Here is a 23,947-nt window from a genome sequence, read left to right as displayed (position 1 = left end):
TTTGTATTCCTATGTGGAGAAATGTTATGTATAATTCTCTGTAAGGACCACTATTCACTATTATAGTATTCACTATTATAGAAATTATAAGAATATTTAATAGAGAAAGGTTGGAATACTAAATGGTCTAAGATGATATGGGGGTGGGAAAGAGGGGAGTGAATAGTAGAGGACACAAAGAGAAACTTGAATAAATAAGAAAAATAGAATATTGTATTACACACAAAGTGGGTATGGGAAGGGGAAGGGATGAATACTATTATAAGAAGGAGAGGAAGAGAACATTAAGAGGTAATATATAAACCTTACTTTCAGTGTAATTAACCCTGAGAGGGAAGAGTAGCTTTATCCATTAGGATGCAAAACTCTATCTAACCATACTGAAAAAGCCAGAAGGGATAAACCAAGGGGAGCAGGGGAGTGGGGAGGTCAAAAAAGGGAGGGGAGAAGGGAGAGGGAATTCATTAGGCCTTAAAAATAAAAAGAGTGGAATAATAAGGGAGGGGGTAGAAAGGGAAGTAAATCAAGGGAGGGGACAAGGGTTACTGGCATAAAGCAAACCACTGGTTTAAAAGGAAAGTGCAAGAAGAAGGGATAGAACAAGGAGAGGATACCAAAATGTTGGGGAATACACAACTGATAATTATGACTCTGAAAGAGAATGGGATGAACTTGCCCATAAAAAGGAAGCAAATAGTAGAGTGGATTAGAAACCAAAATGCTACCATATGTTGTCTCCAAGAAACACATATGAGGCATGTGGACATACACAGGTTGAAGGTAAAGGGCTTGAGCAAGATCCTTTGGTCCTCAAATGATAAAAAGAAGGCAGGATTGGCAATTATGATTTCTGAAAAAGCCAAAGTAAAAATAGATATGATTTAAAAAGACAGGGAATGGGGGCAGCTGGGTAGCTCAGTGGATTGAGAGCCAGGCCTGGAGACGGGAGGTCCTAGGTTCAAATCTGGCCTCAGACACTTCCCAGCTGTGTGACCCTGGGCAAGTCACTTGACCACCATTGCCTACCCTTACTACTCTTCTGCCTTGGAGCCAATACTCAATATTGACTCCAAGACGGAAGGTAAGGGTTTAAAAAAAAAAGACAGGGAAGGTCATTAAATCCTGATTAAAGGCAGTGTAGACAATGAGGAAATAAAAGTGCTCATTATGTATGCACCAAGTGGCATAGCATCCAAATTCATAAAGGAGAAACTGGCAGAGCTCAAGAAGGAAATAGATAGTAAAACCATAATAGTGGGAGATCGAAATATCTCTCTTTCAGATCTAAATAAATCAAACCAAAAAATAAATAAGAAAGAGGTAAGAGAGGTGAATGAAGTCCAAGAAAAGTTAGATTTAATAGATACGTGGAGAAAAATAAATAGGGACAAAAAGGAATACTCTTTTTCAGGTGCACATGGTACATTCACAAAGATTGACCATGTAATAGGGCATAGAAACATTGCAAACAAATGCAAAAGAGCAGAAATAATAAATGTAACCTTCTCAGATCATAATACAATAAAAATAATAATTAGTAAGGGCACCTGGACAGGCAAATCAAAAACTAATTGGAAATTAAGTTACATGATTCTTTAAAACCAGCTAGTCAAAGAAGAAATCATAGAAACAATCATCAATTTCATTGAAGAGAATGACAATGATGAGACATCCTACCAAACTCTATGGTATTTAGCCAAGACAGTACTCAGGGGGAAATTTGTATCTTTGAGTGCATATATTAACAAATTAGGAAGGGCAGAGATCAATGAATTGGGTATGCAACCTAAAAAATTAGAAAGTGAGCAAATTAAAAATCCCCAGAAGAAAACTAAATTAGAAATACTAAAAATCAAGGGAGAAATTAATAAAATTGAAAGTAAAATAACTATTGAATTAATAAATAAGACTAGAAGCTGTTATTTTGGGAAAAAAGATAAAATAGACAAAGTACTGGTCAATCTAATTAAAAAAAGGAAAGAAGAAAACCAAGTTGACAGTATCAAAGATGAAAAGGGAGACGTCACCTCTAATGAAGGGGAACCTAAGGCAATCATTAAAAACTATTTCACCCAATTATATGGCAATAAATATAGCAATCTAGGAGATATGGATGAATATTTACAAAAATATAAATTGCCTAGATTAACAACAGAAGAAATAGAATACTTAAATAATCCCATATCAGAAAAAGAAATTGAACAAGCCATCAAAGAACTTCCTAAGAAAAAATCACCAGGGCCTGATGGATTCATAAGTGAATTCTTTCAGATATTCAAAGAGCAATTAATCCCAGTACTACACAAATTATTTGATATAATAAGCAAAGAAGGAGTCCTACCAAATTCCTTTTATGACACAAATATGGTACTGATTCCAAAGCCAGGTAGATCCAAAACAGAGAAAGAAAACTACAGACCAATCTGCCTAATGAACATAGATGCAAAATTTTAAATAGAATACTAGCAAAGAGACTCCAGCAAGTGATCAAGAGGATCATTCACCATGATCAGGTGGGACTTATACCAGGAATGCAAGGATGGTTCAACATTAGGAAAACCATCCACATAATTGACCATATCAACAGTCTAACAAACAAAAATCACATGATTATCTCAATAGATGCTGAAAAAGCCTTTGACAAAATACAACACCCATTCCTATTGAAAACCCTGGAAAGTATAGGAATAGAAGGACTATTCCTAAAAATAATAAACAGTATATACCTAAAACCATCAAGAAGCATCATATGCACTGGGGATAAATTAGAAGCATTTCCAATAAGATCAGGAGTGAAACAAGAATGCCCATTATCACCTCTATTATTTATCATTGTACTAGAAACACTAGCAGTAGCAATTAGAGAAAAAAAGAAATTGAAGGTATCAAAATAGGCAATGAGGAGACTAAGCTATCACTCTTTGCAGATGATATGATGGTCTACTTAAAAAATGCTAGAGAATCAACTAAAAAGCTAGTAGAAATAATCAACAACTTTAGCAAAGTTGCAGGATACAAAATAAATGCACATAAATCATCAGCATTTCTATACATTTCCAACACATCACAGCAGCAAGAGGTAGAAAGAGAAACACTATTTACAATCACCCTAGACAATGTAAAATACTTGGGAATCTATCTACCAAAACAAACAAAGGAATTATATGAAAACAACTACAAAATACTTTCCAAACAATTAAAACTAGATCTAAACAATTGGAAAAACATTGCTCATTGGTAGGACAAGCTAATATAATAAAAATGACCATTTTACCCAAATTAATTTACCTATTTAGCACCATACCTATTAAATTACCAAAAACCTTTTTTACTGAAATAGGAAAAACTGTAACAAAGTTCATGTGGAAAAACAAAAGATCAAGAATATCAAGGGAAATAATGAAAAAAATGTGAAGGAAGGGGTCTAGCAGTACCAGATATTAAACTGTACTATAAATCAGTGGTCATCAAAAAGGTATGGTACTGTCTAAGAGACAGAAGGGAGGATCAGTGGAATAGACTTGGGGTAAGTGACATCAGCAAGACAATGTATGATAAACTCAAAGAGCCTAACTTTTGGGACAAAAATCCACTATTTGACAAAATCTGCTGGGAAATTTGGAAAACAATATGGGAGAGATTAGGTTTAGATCAACATCTCACACCCTACACCAAGATAAATTCAGAATGGGTGAATGACTTGAATATAAAGTGGGGAACTATGAATAAGTTAAGTGAACATAGAATAGTTCACTTGTCAAATCTCTGGGAAAGGAAAGATTTTTAAAACGAAGCAAGAGTTAGAGAAAATTACAAAATATAAAATAAATGATTTTGATTATATCAAACTAAAAAGTTTTTGTACAAACAAAAACAATGTAGCCAAAATCAGAAGGGACACAACAAATTGGGAAAAAATCTTTATAACAAAAAAACTATGACAAGGGTCTAATTACTCAAATATACAAGGAGTTAAACCAATTGTATAAAAAAATCAAGCCATTCCCCAATTGATAAATGGGCAAGGGAAATGAATAGGCAATTTTCAGACAAAGAAATCAAAAGTATCAATAAGCACATGAGAAAGTGTTCTGAATCTCTAATAATTAGAGAAATGCAAATCAAAACAACTCTGAGGTATCACCTCACACCTAGCAGATTGGCTAAAATGAAAGAAGGGGAGAGTAATGAATGCTGGAGGGGATGTGGCAAAACTGCGACATTAATGCATTGCTTGTGGAGTTGTGAATTGATCCAACCATTCTGGCTAGCAATTTGGAACTATGCTCAAAGGGCTATAAAAGAATGCCTGCCTTTTGATCCAGCTATACCATTGTTGGGTTTGTACCCCAAAGAGATCATAGATAAACAGACTTGTACGAAAATATTTATAGCTGCGCTTTTTGTGGTGGCAAAAAACTGGAAAAGGAGGGTATGTCCTTCAATTGGGGAATGGCTGAAAAAATTGTGGTATATGCTGGTGATGGAATATTATTGCATGCAAAGGAATAATAAACTGTCGGAATTCCATGTGAACTAGAAAGACCTCCAGGAATTGATGCAGAGCGAAAGGAGCAGAGCCAGAAGAACATTGTACACAGAGACCAATACACTGTGGTAAAATAGAATGTAATGGACTTCTGTACTAGCAGCAGTGCAATGACCCAGGACAATTCTGAGGGACTTATGGAAAAGAACGCTACCCACATTCAGAGGAAGAACTGCAGGAGTGGAAACACAGAAGAAAAGCAGTTGTTTGAACACATGGGTTGAGGCGGACATGATTGGGGATGTAGACTCGAAACAACCACACCAATGCAACTATCAACAATTTGGAAATAGGTCTTGATTAATGACACATGTTAAAACCAGTGGAAATATGCATCAACCATGGGTGGTATGGGGTGTGCTTGGGAGGTGAAGGGGAAAGTAAGAGCATGAATTATGTAACCATGTTAACTTTTCTAAAAAATAAGTATTAATAAATGTTTATAAAAAATTTTTAAAAAATAATGATGTGGTTTATGGTGGTATAATAGCCTAACAGCTGGTGGAATAGTCTGGGCACTAATCAGATAGCATTAGGGCTGATGGATAAGCCTAGGGGCTAGTAGAGTAGCCCTTCTGGAGCTGATTGAATAGCAGCTCTCCAGGTGTGGATTAGCAGCTCCATGTGTGCAATAGCAGCTCCACAGCCTGGGCTGAGAGTAGCAGTTCTCAGGGCGGTGGTAATGGAATAGCAACCCTAGCTGTAGAGTGGCAGCTTCATGTGTGGAGTAGCAGCTTCCTTACCTCTGTGTCTTAGAATTGGCATATTTCACCTCTCCCAAAACCCCTTGGAAAATAGGCATGGCCAAATTCAGGTGGAAGTGTGGTTTGGGGTTTGAAATGTATGTCATAGGGAACAGGGGATTCTTCTGGAATGCCAGAGTCAGCAGTGTGCAGGTCCCTTGTTCCCCATTGTCCACTTTGTCATCATTTGTCAATGTGGGAGAGATCTCACTGCCCTTCTGGAATGAGAATATTGGGGAGAGGGAGGATGAAGCACATTGGAAGACCACCATAGATAATAAATTATATCTTATAGTTGTAAACTAAAGTAAATTTAGAACAACTTGAGAAATTAATAAAAATAAAAAAAGATTAGGCACAAACTGATGCCCAGTATAGAGTATTACAGATCCAGTACACAGAATGGGTTAACTGAACAATCTGAAATTCATGCTTGACTAATTCTGGAACTCTAGGTTTTGTAGTTGATGTTTAACCAGTGCTAACTAGTGAAAAACACAAGGTTTTAGAGTATGAGAGTCTTGTTCCTATTACTACCCCCTCACTGCCTGCTGTATGCCCCCATCACTACCATCAAACTTTCTTTGCATAAATTCTTGGTTTTTGTTTTTATCAGTCTTTGATTACTTCTTCCAAGATCCAATAGGAGAACAAAAGATCAAGAATATCAAGGGTACTAATTTAAAAAATGTGAATGATGGGGGCCTAGATCTCAAACTCTACTATAAAGCAGTGGTCATAAAAACAATATGGTCTTGGTTAAGAGATAGAAGGGAGGATCAGTGGAATAGACCTGGGGTAAATGACAACAGCAAGCTAGTATTTGATAAACCCAAAGATACCAGCTTTTCAGACAAGAACCCACTATTTGACAAAAGTTGCTGGGAGAATTGGAAAACCGTATGGAAGAAATTAGTTTTAGATCAACATCTCACACTGTATACCAAGATCAATTCAAAATGAGCAAATGGCTTAAATATAAAGAGGGATTCTTAGACCCACATAGACTTGGGTTTGACCTTTGGTGGTGTGTGTGATTGACCACTGGTACTCAAATAAAAATTCTGAGAGAAGAGCACTCGTGTGATCAATGAGATCAAAAGATCCATCAAAGTCATCAGAAGTTCCACCAACCTTCTCTGCTGAGTCTGAGGAAGAGCGTTCAGAGCAGCTGAGTTGACTGGTTTATACCTTAACCTTGACCCAGGCCAAAGCTGTATTAACTAATCATCTAAGACACTATGGCTTAAAAGAAGCTAGCTCAGCTGACCAAGGGAGTAAGTAGCCCACTGCCAGCACATTAGCCCAAAGCAAAGTTATGGGAGCTCTACAGAAAGTAGAAAAAGGCTCAAAGGCCAATGGTTCAACTTGTTCCCTATATATACGTGCCATTCCTTTTGTGCTTTAAGTCCTAGCCCATTTGCCCAAAGATGATGATGATGATGATGATGATGATGATGATGATGATGTGTGTGTGTGTAGTTTATTCCTTGATTTGAGGAATATTATGTCATTTTTATCCTTGTGTACATATTCAATAAATATCTCTTCTGAAAAGCTAATTGATGTCAGCTGGTTGATCTCTAATGGAGGGTATATCAGATGGGACTTCATGAGCAACAAGTCTAGGGACCTTTGGGATGATCCCCTAGAACTCCTGAGGGAAAAAGCACTCTTCTCTCTGGGAACCTAACTTTCTAGCCTGATTTAAGAAAGGGAGTGAAGTTAGAAGAAGCATAATTCCTAAAAATAGGTTGTGCTCCCCTTTACTTCTGCATTCACCAAGTTAGCAGGGCTTTGACAGAAAAACCTCCCACAGGGCAGTGAGGACTTTGCCAAACCTCAAGAATACTATCTTCTCAAAGGCCAGAGTTTTTATACCTCCACCCTTTTGTGTTTTATGTGTTCATTTTATGGCAGAGGAAATAAATGGCTACTCGATACTCAATAACTCCAGGGTCTCCCTACTATTTCCAGGATCAAATTGAAAATCTGTTGGACTTTAAAGTCTTACATAATCTGATTCTTTCTTACCTTAGAGTCTTTTTATACCTTAACCTTTTCCTTCTTGCACAAGACACTCAATCTTCCAATGCTAGGCCACCAGACCTGGAATATTCTTCCTCTTTAACTTTGAGTCTACCTTCCCCATTTTCCTTCAAGTCCTAGCTAATGTGCCATCTTTCCAAGAAACCTTTCCCTTAATGCTCATGCCTTCCCTGTGTTGATTATATCCTACTGCTATCTTATTTGTACAGAATTATTTACATGGTGTCTCCCCCTTTAGACTATGGACCCCTTCATGAAAAGTACTGATTTTACCTTTCTCTGCATCCCCAATATTTAGTCTGGCCCCAAATACGTGTTTAACAAATGGGTGTTGACTTCACACGACAACTTCTGATTCTGAACAGAGGGTAAGCACTTTCCAGAAGGGATCCTGTTAATAACTTTTGGTGATACATCATCCATGAGTTGTACCTAAGTTACCTTGGAAAATGTTTTCTGGAACTCTGAAATGGGGCAATTGGCCAATCAGGGAGGCACAAGCCTGAATACCAACTCTTTGGGGTCAGGGTCCCCCAGTATTGCATTCAGGGTCCAGGAATCTCCAGGTGGAACTTTGGGGCCCTATCCCTCACCTAGGCCACAGATAAGAGACATCTTTATAATGTTAGCTCGTAATTTTTGTCTTTTTTTCCAATAGAATACTGGTAGAAATGGTTCTGGGACAGGTCACTAGCCTAAGGCTATTCTTTTATCTTTCATGTTCTATGGGCTGTGACATAAGTAGATAAAATACTGTAGCTGTTTCTTTATAATCCAATCAAAGGACTGGAGATGTATCTGGGAGACAATCTCAGCAATCAACAAAAAATAATTATGAAACTCTTATGATCTACCACACATTGTGATAAGTTCTGGGATACAGATACAAGCAAAAAGAAACACAGTCCCTGGAGGAGGGAAAAGGGGGCCTGATTCTGAAGTCTAGAAAGTCAAAAAGAGAGCCTAGAGGAAAATGGAGTCAAACTGGTCTGGAGCTCTAGGAGGAACTCACCAAAGTGAGAACAGGGGCTAGTCTTGGGGGAAGACTGGTCCAGGGTGAGCAGATCATGGGGAGGGGGGATAGTCAGGAGATTATTCCAGGCCAGAGACCCCCTACACAGAGGGAAGTTCAAAGATGAACTAGCACTAGAATAGGCAGTGTTTTGAAGTGCAGAAATTCAGGGCCAGATCCAGGAAGAGAATGATGCATAGGTTGTTTGAAACATAGTAGGTGTTTATTCAACAAACAATATGTTAACAAGAAAAAGAAAAACCGCCTGAGTCATGCAGATATGCTTATAAAAACAGGTTTATGCTAGTGAATCATATCATTTCCATCAGAAATAAAAGAAAAGGTTATCCTTAAGGAGTACAGAATTATTGATTAATGTAGATTGTGCAGTGAAATGGTGCAAATTATGCAACACATCAATGAACTACAAAATGTTAGCATTGACTGAATCCCTTGAAGGCCATGATCAAGTCACCAGAATAATACACCAGGAGCTTTCTATCCTTCATTAACTAACAGATGAAAAATCTCTGCATGACAAACACAAACTCAAAAATATTTTTGAGAATTCAGCAAAGAAATTATCCTGGAACCAAAGTATTATCAGAGGAAAAACATCATTTCCTTCAACTTCCTAGTCACAACAGACCAAAACCAATTTTAGAATCATGTTTTCAATCTAGATCTTTCTGCTAAATATATACAATCTCAAATGGTGAGGAAGCCATTCCAGGCCACCAAACCTCTGGCCAAGCTGACACAATGGTCAGAGACATCAGGAGAGACTACAAAGGGGAACAGTGAATGCCAGGAAGCTGATGGATACTGAGAAAACTCTGATGAAAGTACTGACCAGGACAATCTACTGCTAAGAGTGCCTGGAGGCTGGGATTGTGAGAAGAGAAAAGAAAGGGGTACAGAGGCTTCAGAGAGGAGAATGGAAAGAGTGGGGTGAATAATAATTTGTAAAATACCTATTATGTACCAGGAATTGTTATTAGCATTTTAAAAATATCATCCAAGGGGAAACATCCCCTGAACACCCCCTGCTAAAGCCCAACATGAGCCAGTACTTCTCATGGGTCAGACTGCTAGGGAGGAGACATTCAGGCAACAGTTGTATGTCTTACTTTCTGTGGGAACTTTAGAATCCTACTGGCTAACTTTGCCCCTAAAACAAAGGTGTTCTTGTTTAAAGTACAAACCTCACTAGGTCATGTGCTGGTAAACAAAAACAACAACAAAAACCTAATGAGTACTGCCTAGGGCCTTTGGATACTAGTATTGTGGGGGTGATCCAGTGGAGCAATGAGCTAGAAAAGTAAGAAATCCTCAAAGTGTGCCTGCTCCCTTGCGCCAGGAGTCAGTCAGCCTATTTATATAAGTGAGTTACAGGGGAAAAAATAATGGCATCCCTCCACAAATGCTAAGGAAGTTCTTACAGGGCTCATTAGTAATCTTTGGGGTATATGGAATGTCTTTGGGATGAATGGAATATTCAGGGAGGACCAGCACCTCTGGTGTGAGAGCTTACTGAACCATTTTCAGGACTGCTCATCTACTTTTGCTGTTCACCTATTACCAAGTTCTCACCTGTGACTCCAGGAAGCTATAGCATGGTGCAGTGGCCAAGTCCCAGTCAAACCTTCTCAACAAATGAGCTAAACAAAGTTGAGGGTAATTGCAAGGTCTCAAACATGTCAGTGAGTTAGAGGATGTCTACTCCAAGCTTATGAAGACTTCCCCCAACATAATGGGCAGATGAAAACAGTTTGTTCCTATGGCCATGAAGGTGGTTGAAGCAGGAGCTGTGGAGTGTTTACAACTTGGTCAGGCACAGAAGAAGCCAATGTCATCCAGTGCAGCATTGGGTCATTACCAGCTGTCTTGACTATTGTCTTGCGACTGGACTTTGGTGATCCCAGAAGACAGAGTGAGGCCAATGACTTGTGTAACACTGTCTCACTTAAATCCATTTCATGAGACATCATGATGTCATTGGTCTTCTTTGAAAGCAAAGGATGGACATTAATATTTGAACACAAAGACATAAAGCCAAGGCAGTGACCTCTGAGAAAGAAAATCATTCTTATAACCTTACCTGTCCTTCCTCCAGCACAGCCTACATTTGGTTAAATCCTGTAAGCATTTATCCAAGGTAGAGCACTATGATAGGCACAGCAATATGCAAAGACAAAATACAAAGTGGTCTTGCCCTTAGGAATCTTATGCTTTACTGAGGCAATATAACATGTATTCAGGGAAATGAAGAAAAAATAATTTCAAGGAGAGGGTTCTAACCATTTGGGGAAAGAGAGAAAAAATCATCCAGGAGATAGCACCTGGTCTGAGCTTGAAGGAAACTCAAAGAAGTGTAATGGGAGTGATTTGTCCAATTTTTTGTTAAATTTTTGTTAATTTTGTAAATTTTGCTAAAATTTTATTCTATTACTTTGTCATCAATAGAAAAAAGAAAAGCAAAATCTGTTTCAGGCCTATGAAAATAAACACAACCTCCTCAGGACAGATCATAACTTTAAAACAGGGTAGGAAAGACAAGTGGTATAGATATCCTTGTCATCAACAATCTGTTCTTGGCAGATTCTGTCATCCCTTTACTACTATTCCTTTTCAGGTCCAATTGGGGATGAGGAAACAGTCCTAAGAAAAGAGCAATTCAGACCAGACTGTTTCCTTGGTGTAAAGTCCAACAGAACAATTTGATTCTAATGTCTGTGCTGAGCTCAATTTGAATGACCAGCCCCTGGGACAGCATTCTGACCTTTTGAAATAAATAACTTATTCAAATAAACAAATAATTTACTGATTCATTCTGTCAATGTTTTTGTAAGTATTTCTGGCCAGTTTCTACCCTCTTCTATTTCAAAACTGTCTTCTCTGCCAAAGAGAAACATACATACATACAAGCCCATATCTCTCTGTAAACTGATGATTTTGAGTCCAGGTGAAGCAACCCACCAGGACAATAGAACATTCCTTTATCCTTGGTGGGATGGCTTCCATTTTTAATGGTATACATAATCATAGCCTATGCTTCAAAAAGGCAAAGTTGAATAAGGCTGACTATTTAATATATGGAGCTTTCTCAAACACTATTTATCTGTATGGAAATTGAATTGGTAGAAAACCTCTTCAGTACATACAACAATTTTTTTTCTTTTTTTTTAAATTTTTATTTAATTTGTTAATTTATAATATTTCTCCATAGTTATAGGATTCATTTTCTATCCCTTTCCTCCTCTCCGCCCCCCCCCATAGCCCACGCACAATTCCATTGGGTTTCACATGTATCATTGATCAAGAGCAATTTCCATATTATTGATATTTGCATTAGGGTGTTCACTTTTGAGTCAGTATCCCTAATTTTATCCCCATCCACCTGTGTGATCACACAGTTGTTTTTCTTCTGTGTTTCTATATCCACAGTTCTTCCTCTGAATGTGAATAGCGTTCTTTCTCATAATTCCCTCAGAGTTGTTCTAGATCATTGCATTGTTGCTAGTAGAGAAGTTCACTACATTCAATTTTACCACAGTGTGTCCATTTCTGTGTACAATGTTCTCCTGGTTCTGCTCCTTTCGTTTCGCATCAATTCCTGGAAGTCATTCCAATTCACATGGAATTCCTCCAGTTTATTATTCCTTTGAGCACAATAGCATTCCATCACCAATAGATACTACAGTTTGTTCAGCCATTCCCCAATTGAAGGGCATATCCTCATTTTCTAGTTTTTTGCCACTAAAAAGAGTGCGACTATAAATATTTTTGTACAAGTCTTTTTCCTCATGATCTCTTTGGAGTGTAAACCCAGCAGTGATATGGCTGGATCAAAGAGCAGGCAGTCTTTTAACACTCTTTGGGCATAGTTCCAAATTGCCATCCAGAATGGTTAGATCAATTCACAACTCCACCAGCAATGCATTAATGTCCCAATTTTGCCACATCCCCTCCAACATTCATTACTCTCCCCTGCTGTCATTTTAGCCAATCTGCTAGGCGTGAAGTGGTACATCAGAATTGTTTTAATTTGTATTTCTCTAATTATTAAAGATTTAGACCACTTTTTCATGTACTTATTGATAGTTTTGATTTCTATGTCTATTCATGTCCCTTGCCCATTTATGAATTGGGGAATGGCTTGGTTTTTTGTACAATTGATTTACCTCCTTATAAATTTGAGTAATTAGACCTTTGTCAGAGGTTTTTGTTATAAAGCTTTTTTTCCCCAATTTGTTGCCTCCCTTCTAATTTTTGTTGCATTGTTTTTGTTTGTATAAAAACTTTTAAATTTAATGTAACCAAAATTATTTATTTTACATTTTGCAATATTTTCTAACTCTTGCTTGGTTTTAAAATCTTTCCTTTCCCAAAGATCTGACAAATATACTATTTTGAGTTCTAATTTGCTTACAGTTTTCTTCTTTATATTCAAGTCATTCACCCATTCTGAGTTTATCTTCGTATAGGGTGTGAGATGTTGATCTAAACCTAATATCTCCCATATTGTTTTCCAATTTTCCCAGCAGTTTTTGTCAAATAGTGGGGTTTTGTCCCAAAAGCTGGGCTCTTTGGGTTTATCATAGACTGTCTTGCTGGTGTCATTTACCCCAAGTCTATCCCACATATCCTCCCTTCTGTCTCTTAGCCAGTACCATATTGTTTTGATGACCACTGCTTTATAGTACAGTTTAAGATCTGGTTCTTCTAAGCCACCTCCCTTCACATTTTTTCTTCATTTTTTTTAAAGTCCCACCACACAAAACTGGGACACTGTAAGGATGGGATTTGTGCAAGGGGGATGGGACAAAAGGAGCCAGAGAAGGCAATGGCTGACAGTTGCTGACAGTTGAGACCAGAGAGGATTCTGGGAATTTCTCCGAGGAGAAAGGGGATAAGAGGTCTTCAGGAAGAGGACTGGGAAGAGGGAGGAGGAGGACATCCCAGCTCAGATCCAGTACTGAGGGCTTCCTGAGGATCTTTCTATTGAAAATTGAAACCCTGATTCCCTGATCAAAGCCACTCCATCGCATCTCACCCATCAAGACTTCAACCATCCAGTCAGCTAATTTTTGGACTCTACTTTGGGAGCAATTTCTTAGTCTCCTTCACCCATTACCCAACCTTGCTGAGAGAGATCCCTTTTAGGTAAAACTTACAATTTCAAAAAAGGATTTGAACAGAAAAATAGAAATAGAAATAGAAGGAGAAGGAGCAAGGGGAGAAGCTTAGGAATGGGAACCACTAAGGTTCTCACCTAAGTGATATACTCCATAGGAATAGCAAAGAAGGCACCCCCAAATCCCTCTGCCCTTTACCCCTTTCCCCAATCCCTCATTTGCAAAAAATTAAAAGCCATTCATCAGTCAGATAGCATTCCAGAGTGTCTGAGAGACAAAAATGGAGAGGGGAACCACAGTTTGGTCTGGCTGCCTCCATCTTGAAGCTGGACCACCTACTCTGAAATTAACTGATTGGGGGAAGTTTGTGGGAACCCCATCCTTATTCAGGATCATATTGGGGTTCCACATACCTACTCTTATAGGGAAGCCTTGCTCCCACCTCCTGTGGGGTGACATGACCATCCAGTTCACCCAGTTTTGGGGTGACACCCCCTTAAAGTCTCCCAGTGAATATTTGACCCCAGGGGAGTGCTGGAAGCACTCTCTACTCACCACATAGACTTTCTCCAACTCCCTTCTATGAAACATCCATAACTGGCTCCTTTATTATTATAGTCTGTAGTTTTCTTACTCTGTTTTTGGTCTGTCTGGTTTTGGAATCAGTACCATATTTGTGTCATAAAAGGAATTTGGTAGAACTCCTTCTTTGCTTATTATGTAAAATAGTTTGTATAGTTTTGGGATTAGTTGTTCTTTGAATATTTGATAGAATTCACTTGTGAATCCATCTGGTCTTGGTTTTCTTAGAAAGTTCTTTGATGGCTTGTTCAATTTCTTTTTCTGATATGGTATTATTTAAATATTCTATTTCTTCTTCTGTAAATCTAGGCAATTTATATTTTTGTAGATATTCACCCATATCTCCTAGATTGCTGTATTTATTGGCATATAGTTGGGCATAATAGTTTTTAATCATTGCCTTAATTTCCTCATCATTAGAGGTGAGGTCTCCCTTTTTATCTTTGATACTGTTCATACAACAATTTTTATCACAGCATTTTGATAGCAGGATAAAAAGGATTTTATAGCATGATGGAAAATACTGATCATCTCAAAACCAATTAAAATATTTATTATTGCTAAGACAATAAATACATGTTGAAGGAAATGTATATTGAAATGTATGTAAATACTAAGAAATAACAAGGTCTAATCCTTTCTATTTGTCTTCCCTATAATTTAATTCCTCAACCCCTCCAATCCCTTTATTATCAGATCTGTATGGAATTGGTGAATTTAGATTGATTCAAACTTTGGTCTTATCTGATTTAACCAAGATAACCAAGGTAAAAACTGGAAGAAAATTATTTACATCAAAGTCATCCCTTCAATTTTTCTGGCTTATAATATATCAATAGAAAAACTCAGAATTGAACACCAGCTAAAGGCTAGGATTTCATATCTGGAAATTTTTATTTTGTTTTCTTAAAAGAATACTTCCCTTTGGTTCTGGCCTCTGTAAAGTGGAAAGGATGTGCAGCTTAACTTAGAAGACCTGAGTTTATACCCTAGTTCTATATACTTAAATGAACTTGGATTCATTTTATTTTGTTTTGTTTTGTTTTGTTTTGAACCCTTAACTTCTGTGTATTGTCTCCTAGGTGGAAGAGTGGTAAAGGTGGGCAAAGTGACTTGCCCAGGGTCACACAGCTGGGAAGTGTCTGAGGCCAGATTTGAACCCAGGACATCCTGTCTCTAGGTCTGACTCTCAATCCACTGAGCTATCCAGCTGCCCCCTGGATTCATTTCTGGACTAGACTAGCATTTTAAAAAAGCAACCTTATATTCTATCTTTGTATAAATTTTAAGGAAGAGAAGCAGTAACCGCTAGGTAATTGGGGTTGTGACTTGCTCAGAATCACATAGGTTGAAGGCAAGATTTGAACCTAGGTAGGTTTTCCTGACTCCAGGCCTGATACACTATCTACTGTGCTACCTAGATGCTCCTAGAATAGCATTTTGTAGCCTTGGGCCAATGGCCAGATTTCAGAGAGTTGGTAAGGATGGATGGGAGAAAAAATGTGATTGATAGTCCTGAGTTTGAAAAGCTTTTCTGATTAAAATCTAAGTTTAAGGGGGTATCTGGGTAGCTCAGTGAACTGAAAGCCAGGCCTAGGAATGGGAGGTCCTAGGTTCAATTCTGGCCTTAGATACTTCCTAACTGTGTGACCCTGGTCAAGTCACTTAACCCCCATTGCCTAGCCCTTACCACTATTGATTCTGTGGTGGAAGATAACGGTTTTTAAATAAACAAATATATAAAATCTAAGTTTAAAACCTGTATTTAACCTGAGTTTCACTTCATGCAAGTTTTGAGGTTCCTGGAAGTGGTAGCATTGCTGTGTTCTTATGCTAGAAGGTGAGAGAATAATGTAGAAAGTATTCTGTCTCTGGAGTCAAGGAATAGGATTCAAACCCCACCTTTGGCCCTCACCACCTGTGTGACCTTTGGAAACTCAATTCAACTCCTTGGATTTACTCATCTGTAAAAGAAGGGACTTGGGCTAGCTGATATATCTAGAATCCCTTCAGATAAGAGATTAATAATCCTCTGACCCCAGGAGTTATCAGCATTTTCAAAAAAATTTAGTTCAATGAATCAACTTGAAATGATAGTTGTAAAAAAGAAAAAGACCATAGAAATAATGATTAATAAGAGAACATATAGGAGATATATGGGCAGGAAGCCCAGTCTTTTTCTATGAGCAGAGAACCCATGTGGCAAGTTGAGTCACAATCTTCAAGTGTACAGGATGCTCCCTAAGTTGACTCTTCCTTCGAATTGCCAAAGGACACATGGAAGCCAGATGGTTTCCCTACCCACACTGGAGGGAACAAACACAGATTCTTGCCACTGAGCACCAATGTTCCATGGCATAGTTCCTCCCAAGGGTAGTTCCTATCAGAACTATGGCTGATTTGTGAATTGTTTTCCTTTTGCCTGATCCAGTGCTGAAGGATTATGGTCTGCCAAAGGACTAGAGAATCCAGATGGGAACCACTAAGATTATCATAAGATTGTAAAATAAGTAATTCTATAACTTTCACTTCAACTCTAGAGGTATCATCATGGACATTTAGGATTAGAGAATTAACTATAGGAGTTGGACAAATATACTTATATAGAGTTCTCAAAGGCCTATTTTGGCCTACCGCCCCCTTTCCAGAAAAAATATTACTTAGAACCCCCTGGAAATTAATTTTTTTTAAATTTTAATAGCAATTAATAGGAAAGATGAATGTATTAATGTTTCTACCTTTTTCTTAAAATATAGTAAAGAAAGGTGTAAATTAGAAACATTGAACTTTGAAATTATGAAAATATTTACTGAACTCAGAAAAGAATGTAATACAAAAAAAGTTAAAACATTCAAACTCATCTTAATGAGAAGGATGAACCTAGTGTGCTGCTTCCAATTTAGTAATCCTCGGCTCTATTTTCCTCAGCAGTAATCTTAAATCAATGCAGTTGACTATTTGCAATTGGTTCCTTTTTTTTTTGTTGTTAATAAATTGGTTACCGCACTGAATTCACGTTCCAAAATGCACCTGCAGCCATCACCGACTCTCCTGGATCGCTGCAGCACCCACCAGAGGGCGGTGGTGCCCACTTTGGGAATCACTGGCCTATAGCATTAAACTTTAGAAGACTTCTGCAAAAGAGGAGTTCTAGAAGTACAGCAGGATGACAGAGACAAAGGCAATATGAAGCACCATTTCCTGGGACAGTTGATGACTATTACCTTATTGATTTCGTGGGTTATGCTTACAAAATGAACACCATGACAATATCTGTAGCTCATAAACCAACATTATTTACAGTGGTTGAGGATGCAGGGAAAATTCTATAAAGAACCTAATAAGACCCTCTAAAAGGAATCAATACTTATTGCATATACTAAGGGGTTTCAAGGCTAAGAGGAAAAAATATATTCTATGATATGTTTTAAAAGAAAGAAATGGAGATGCTGCCGGGGCAGAGCTAAGATGGTGGAGAAGATACAGATCCTCATCTGATCTATCAAATTACCCTCCAAAAAATGTTTTAAAATGAATTCTGGAACAATATAACCCACAAGACCACCAGGTTGTAAAGGTAAAAAGTTGGCTTGACAAAATATTTATGAGTTAAAAAAGAATTCTGGTCTCCAATTATAAAATATTAGCCCTTAAGTCCAAATGACTGTTAGCAGCTTTTATTTACAACAAAGTAAAGATATTAAAGTGGGAAATATAGGAAGAATGTAGAGAATCATCTAGCCCACCACCCTAAGTGCTGCTCTAGTGAAGTCCAGCTCAGCACCTGGCAAGGGTTCCTTCAAGTCCCCACCTCCATGTGGAAATCTCAGCAGTCTTCAGCCAGAAGTCCACAATGCAAGCCTCATCCTTCAGCTCCAGTTGGTCACCAGATAGCCTTTCCAATGAAGAATGCTCCAGCCCAGGATGAGTCCAGGAAAAAGCAACTGCCTCCAAGAGTCTCCCTTTAGCCTAGCTCGCCAATGCAGAAAGAATAAATCAGTCCTGGGGCTTAGCCTTTTATACCCCTTTATCACATCTATTACTGCCTCTCCCCCTCTTCATGGGAACCAATTTCAGTCTCCCAATTTGCCTAGCATTGCCCAAGGAGTGGGGGGCAGTGCTTGTGGCCTTTGGGGGTGTGAACTAGTGACTTGTGGACTCTCTTTACCTAGAGAGTTACCAAGTGCTAAGTACTTCAAATTCTTGATTTGATTACATTAAAATAGACACAGGAATAGTTAATTCTATCTCAACAAAATGAAGTAATTTTCCAGCACAAAACAACTTAGAAGGCTGGCTTGATGGATTGCAGGCACTGGGGTAGAGGTAGAATACAGTGCACTAGGGAAGAGTACACAATAATAGACCTTGGGTTCAGCTGAAGCAGCTGCAAAGGCTTCTTCTGAGCTCTCAGCCACAGATGGTAAGTGGGAGGAGGGGGCATTGGGCAATTGCTCAGAAGGAGATTACAAAAGTACTTTTACTGGCTCTGGGTGAAAGACTCTTGTCCCATTGTCCTACACAGAACCAGGTCTCAGGTCTGGGGGCATGATCTTAGGGTGAGGAAGAGCACTAGCAAACACCAGTGCTTTTGGTTACAGGGAAATTCTGAGGGGGGAAAGAGTGCCTGGGGTTACTTACAGACTAGAGCACAGGCCAGGAGATTATTAAACACACCTCTCCTTACTCTTGCCACCATGGAAGAACTGAAAGCAGATAGATCCCCAGAACTAGCTCTGAAGGCAGCTGCACAAAGGACCTAAATCTTAGAACAGTACTCTTCACCACAGGTACAGAACCCCACTTTAAGATTTTTTTTTAAATTCAAAGAAAAGAAAAAATTTGGAAAATGAGCAAACAATGGAAAAAAGAAACTCAACATGGAAAACTATTTTGGTGACAGAGAAGACCAAAACACATACACAGAAGATAACAAAAACGTATGCATCTAAAACCTCCAAGAAAAATATTAATTACTCTCAAGCCCTCAAAAATTAATGGAGGAGCTAAAAAAGAACTTTAAAAAATCAAATAAGAGAAGTAGAAGAAAAATTGGGAAAAGAAATAATAGTGAAACGGGAAACTCGTAAAAAAAGAGTCAACAGCTTGATAAAGGAAGCACAAAAAATACCAAAGAAATTAATACCTTAAAAACAGAATGGGAGTGCAGCTGGGTACCTCAGTGGATTGAGAGCCAGCCCTAGAGACAGGAGGTCCTAGGTTCAAATCTGGCCTCAGACACTTCCCAGCTGTGTGACCCTGGGCAAGTCACTTGACCCCTATTGCCTACCCTTACCACTCTTCTACCTTGGAGCCGATACACAGTATTGACTTTAAAACAGAAGGTAAGGGTTATAAAAAAAGGACAAATTGCTAAAAGACACAGAAAAATCCAATGAAGAGAAGAACTTCTTAAAAAGCAGAATTGGTCAAGTGGAAAAAGATATACACAAATGCACTGAAGAGAACTTCTTAAAAGGAGGAATTTGCCATATGGAAAAAGAGGTACAGAAATTCAGTGAGGAAAAGAACTCTTTATAAGGTAGAATTGGAAAAATGGAAAAGGTAGTCCAAAAGCTCATCCAAAAAAATAATGCCTTAAAAATTAGAATTGTACAAGTAGAAGTTAACAACTCCATGAGACATCGAGAAACAATCAAACAAAGTCCAAAGTGAAAAAATAGAGAAAATGTGAAATATCTCATTGGAAGAACAACTAATCTGGAAAATAAACCCAGAGGAGATAATCTAAAATTAATTGGACTACTTGAAAACTATGATTTTAAAAAAAGAGTTTAGACATCATATCAAGAAATTATCAAAACAACTTTAGCAAAGATGCAGGATATAAAATAAACGCACATAAATCATCAGGTTTTCTATATATTTCCAATACAGCACAGCATCATGAGTTAGAGAGAGAAATTCCATTTAAAATTAACCTAGACAATATAAAATATTTAGGAATCTATCTGCCAAAACAAACACAGGAATTATGTGAACACAGCTACAAAACCCTTTCCACACAATTAAAACGAGATCTAAACAGTTGGAAAAACATTGATTGCTCATGGGTAGGACAAGCTAACATAATAAAAAATGACCATACTACCCAAATTAATTTACTTATTTAGTGCTATACCTATCAAACTACCAAAAAACTTTTTTTTTTTACTGAATTAGAAAAAACTATAATAAAGTTCATTTGGAAGAACAAAAGATCAAGGCTATCATGGGAAGTAATGAAAAAAAAAACACATGAAGGAAGGTGGCCTAGGAGTACCAGATCTTAAACTGTACTATAAAGCAGTTGTCATCAAATCAATATGGTACTGGAGAAGAGACATAAGGGAGGACCAGTGGAATAGATTTGGGGTAAGTGACACCAGCAAGACAGTCCATGATAAACCCAAAGAACACAGCTTTTGGGACAAAAACCTACTCTTTGATAAAAACTGCTGGGAAAATTGGAAAACAGTATAGGAGAGATTGGGTCTAGATCAACATCTCATACCCTATACCAAGATGAATTCAGAATGGGTGAATGACTTGAATATAAAGAAGGAAACTATAAGTAAATTAGGTGAGCACAGAATAATATGTTTGTAAGATCTCTGGGAAAGGAAAGATTTTAAAACCAAGCAAGAGTTAGAAAAAATTATAAAATGTAAAATAAATAATTTTGATTACATTAAACTAAAAAGGTTTTGTACAAACAAAACCAATGCAACAACAATTAGAAAGGAAGCAACAAATTGGGAAAAAATTTTTATAACAAAAAACTCAGAAAAGGTATAATTACTCAAATATATAAGGAGTTAATTCAATTTTACAAAAAAACCAAGCCATTCCCCAATTCATAAATGGGCAAGGGACATGAATAGGTAATTTTCAGATAAAGAAATCAAAACTATCAATAAATACATGAAAAAGTGTTCTAAAACTCTTATAATTAGAGAAATACAAATTAAAACAATTCTGAGGTACCAGTTCACACCTAGCAGATTGACTAAAATAACAGCAGGGGAGAGTAATGAATGTTGGAGGGGATGTGGCATAATTGGGACATTAATGCATTGCTGGTGGGGTTGTGAATTTATCTAACTATTCTGGATAGCAATTTGGAAGTATGCCCAGAGTGCTAAAAGACTGCCTGCCCTTTGATCCATACATAGCACTGCTTGGTTTATACCCCAAAGAGATCATAAGGAAAAAGACTTGTACAAAAATATATATAGCCATACTCTTTGTGGTGGCAAAAAATTGGAAAATGAGGGAATGTCCTTTGATTGGGGAATGGCTGAACAAATTGTGGTATCTGTGGGTGATGCAATACTATTTTGCTCAAAAGAATAATAAACTGGAGGAATTCCATGTGAACTGGAATGACCTCTAGGAATTGATGCAGAATGTAATATAGGATTAATAACTTTGCCATGTAGGCCTGGGGCAACCTGTTAGTTGCGTTGGTTGGAATGTTGACAGTGGCATGAGCCATAGAGCAAAGCACCAACTTCCAGTTGAGCCAAGAGTATAAAGCCCTGGGGCAGCTGGGTAGCTCAGTGGAGTGAGAATCAGTCCTAGAGATGGGAGGTCCTAGATTCAAACCCGGCCTCAGCCATTTCCCAGCTATGTGACCCTGGGCAAGTCACTTGACCCCCATTGCCCACCCTTACCACTCTTCCACCTATGAGACAATACACCGAAGTACAAGGGTTTAAAAAAAAAAGAGTATATAAACCCCTGCTTTATAAAGACCCAGGGCTGGGTTCTTTTCTTCCCTGACTTCTCCCCTGATCACTTACTTATCCCTTACCCCCTGGGGCCCAGGTGGAGGGAGTGACAAGGTGGGTATCTTAGGTCTAAAATAGAGTAAGGTTTAAACCAATCCTGAAGAACAACTTACCAATACTATTAGCACAACTAGCAAATCCTTTAGTCAGAGACCATTATTATCCAGTGACCACATCACTCTGATCCAGGGCTGCCTGCCCTGGGTCAGCAGAAGACTATCTAGACAAGACCTATTAGCAATCTTAGTCAGATAAACCTTTCATTCTTAGATCTCAGTACTTCCTAACCCTCTTTCCACTGCCTTGTCCCCTTCACTCGGTTGTTAATAAAACCCTTAGCCTTAACCAGAGAATTCTGTGGTTATTTGCCTACCGTCTAAGGTCAGGCAACTGAAAGGGTTCTGAGCAGTTTCAGCTGGAACAAACTCCATTGCTGAAGGTCAGCAAGTTCAAAACTCACTTCCCGTCAGCCTACCATTCACCAATAGGAAGCTGCTTCTCAGCAGGGAAGGGGCTGGTAATCTACTATCTTAGAGGAGCCTGGTGTCTAGCAGTGAGTGAAAAGAGCAGAACCAGGAGAACATTGTACACAGAGATGGATACACTGTGATAAAATCAAATGTAATGAGCTTCTGTACTAGCAGCAATTCAATGACCTCAGACAATTCTGAGGGATTTATGGAAAAGAATGCTAGCCACTTTCAGAGTAAGAACTATAGGAGTGGAAACTATAGGAGTGGAAACACAGAAGAAAAACAAATGCTTGAACATATGGGCTGATGGGGATATTATTGGGGAGGTAGACACTAAACACTAACTCTAATCCAATAATATGGAATTAGGTCTTAAATAATGATACATGTAAAACCCAGTGGAATTGTGCTACAGGGGGATGGGGGAGTATGGGGGGGAGGGAAAGAACATGAAATATGTAACTATGGGAAAATATTCAAAATAAAATTTTAAATTAAAAAAAAAGAAGCAACAATCTAAAAAAAAGAAAAGAAAGGAAATTATCAAGGACAAAATAGAAATTGAAAGAATCTACCAATCACCTCCTAAATGAGATTACAAAATGATAACTTATAGGAATATTTAGTCAAATTCCAGAACTCCCCAGCCAAGGAAAAAATATTGCAAGCAGCCAAAAAGGAAACAATTCAAATATCATAGAGCCATAGTCAGGATAGCACATTATCTATCAGCTTCTACATTAAAGGATCAGAGGGCCTGTAATATAATATTTCATAAGGTAAAGGAGCTAGTACTTCAATCAAGAATCACTTACCCAAAAAAAGTGAGCATAATCCATCAGGGGAAAAATGGGTGTTCAATGAAATTGGGGATTTTCAAACATTCCTAATGAAAAGGCCAGAGCTGAATGGAAAATTTGACTCTGAAATAGAAGAGTCAAAAAGAAAGCATAAAAAGGTAAAACAGGAAAGAGAAATCAAAAGACATTCAATAAGATTAAATCAGTGATGGGCAACCTTTTGAGCTTAGTGTGTCAAAATTTGTCAAAAAACCAAGCATGACTCAAGTGATGTGTCACTTCAAAAAACCCCATAATTTCAAGATATTCATAGTTTAAATAACAAAAATATATAACTGTATTTAATAAACCAAAATAGTAAATTAATATAGGTGGAATTGTCATCTATAGTGCACAGACTGTCTACACTACCCAACAGCAAATGTTTCATTGGCATGCAGCCCCATTCTTCTCTGTATGCGGCCGAATGCAGCTGCATGTCATCAAACATGGCTACAGGTGTCAGAGCTGACACGCGTGTCATAGGTTTGCCATCACCAGATTAAACTGTGTACATCTCTACATAATAATCTGATTCTTATAGCTTCAAAGAACTTTACCATTATTAGGGCAGTTAGGAGTATACATAGACAGAGGGCAATGGTGTGAGTGGAATATAATGGGATGACATAAAATTAAATTAAATTAAGACTTGAGAATGAAGAATACATTGAAAGAAGGGGAGAAGAGAAAAATAAAATGGACTAAATTATTTCACATAAAGGAGACATGAAAGTACTTTTAACCTGGAGGGAAAGATGGAGCGGGG

This window comes from Gracilinanus agilis, chromosome 6 (genome assembly GCF_016433145.1).
Source record: "Gracilinanus agilis isolate LMUSP501 chromosome 6, AgileGrace, whole genome shotgun sequence".
NCBI classification, from domain to species: Eukaryota; Metazoa; Chordata; class Mammalia; order Didelphimorphia; family Didelphidae; genus Gracilinanus; species Gracilinanus agilis.
This window is presented reverse-complemented; position numbering follows the sequence as displayed.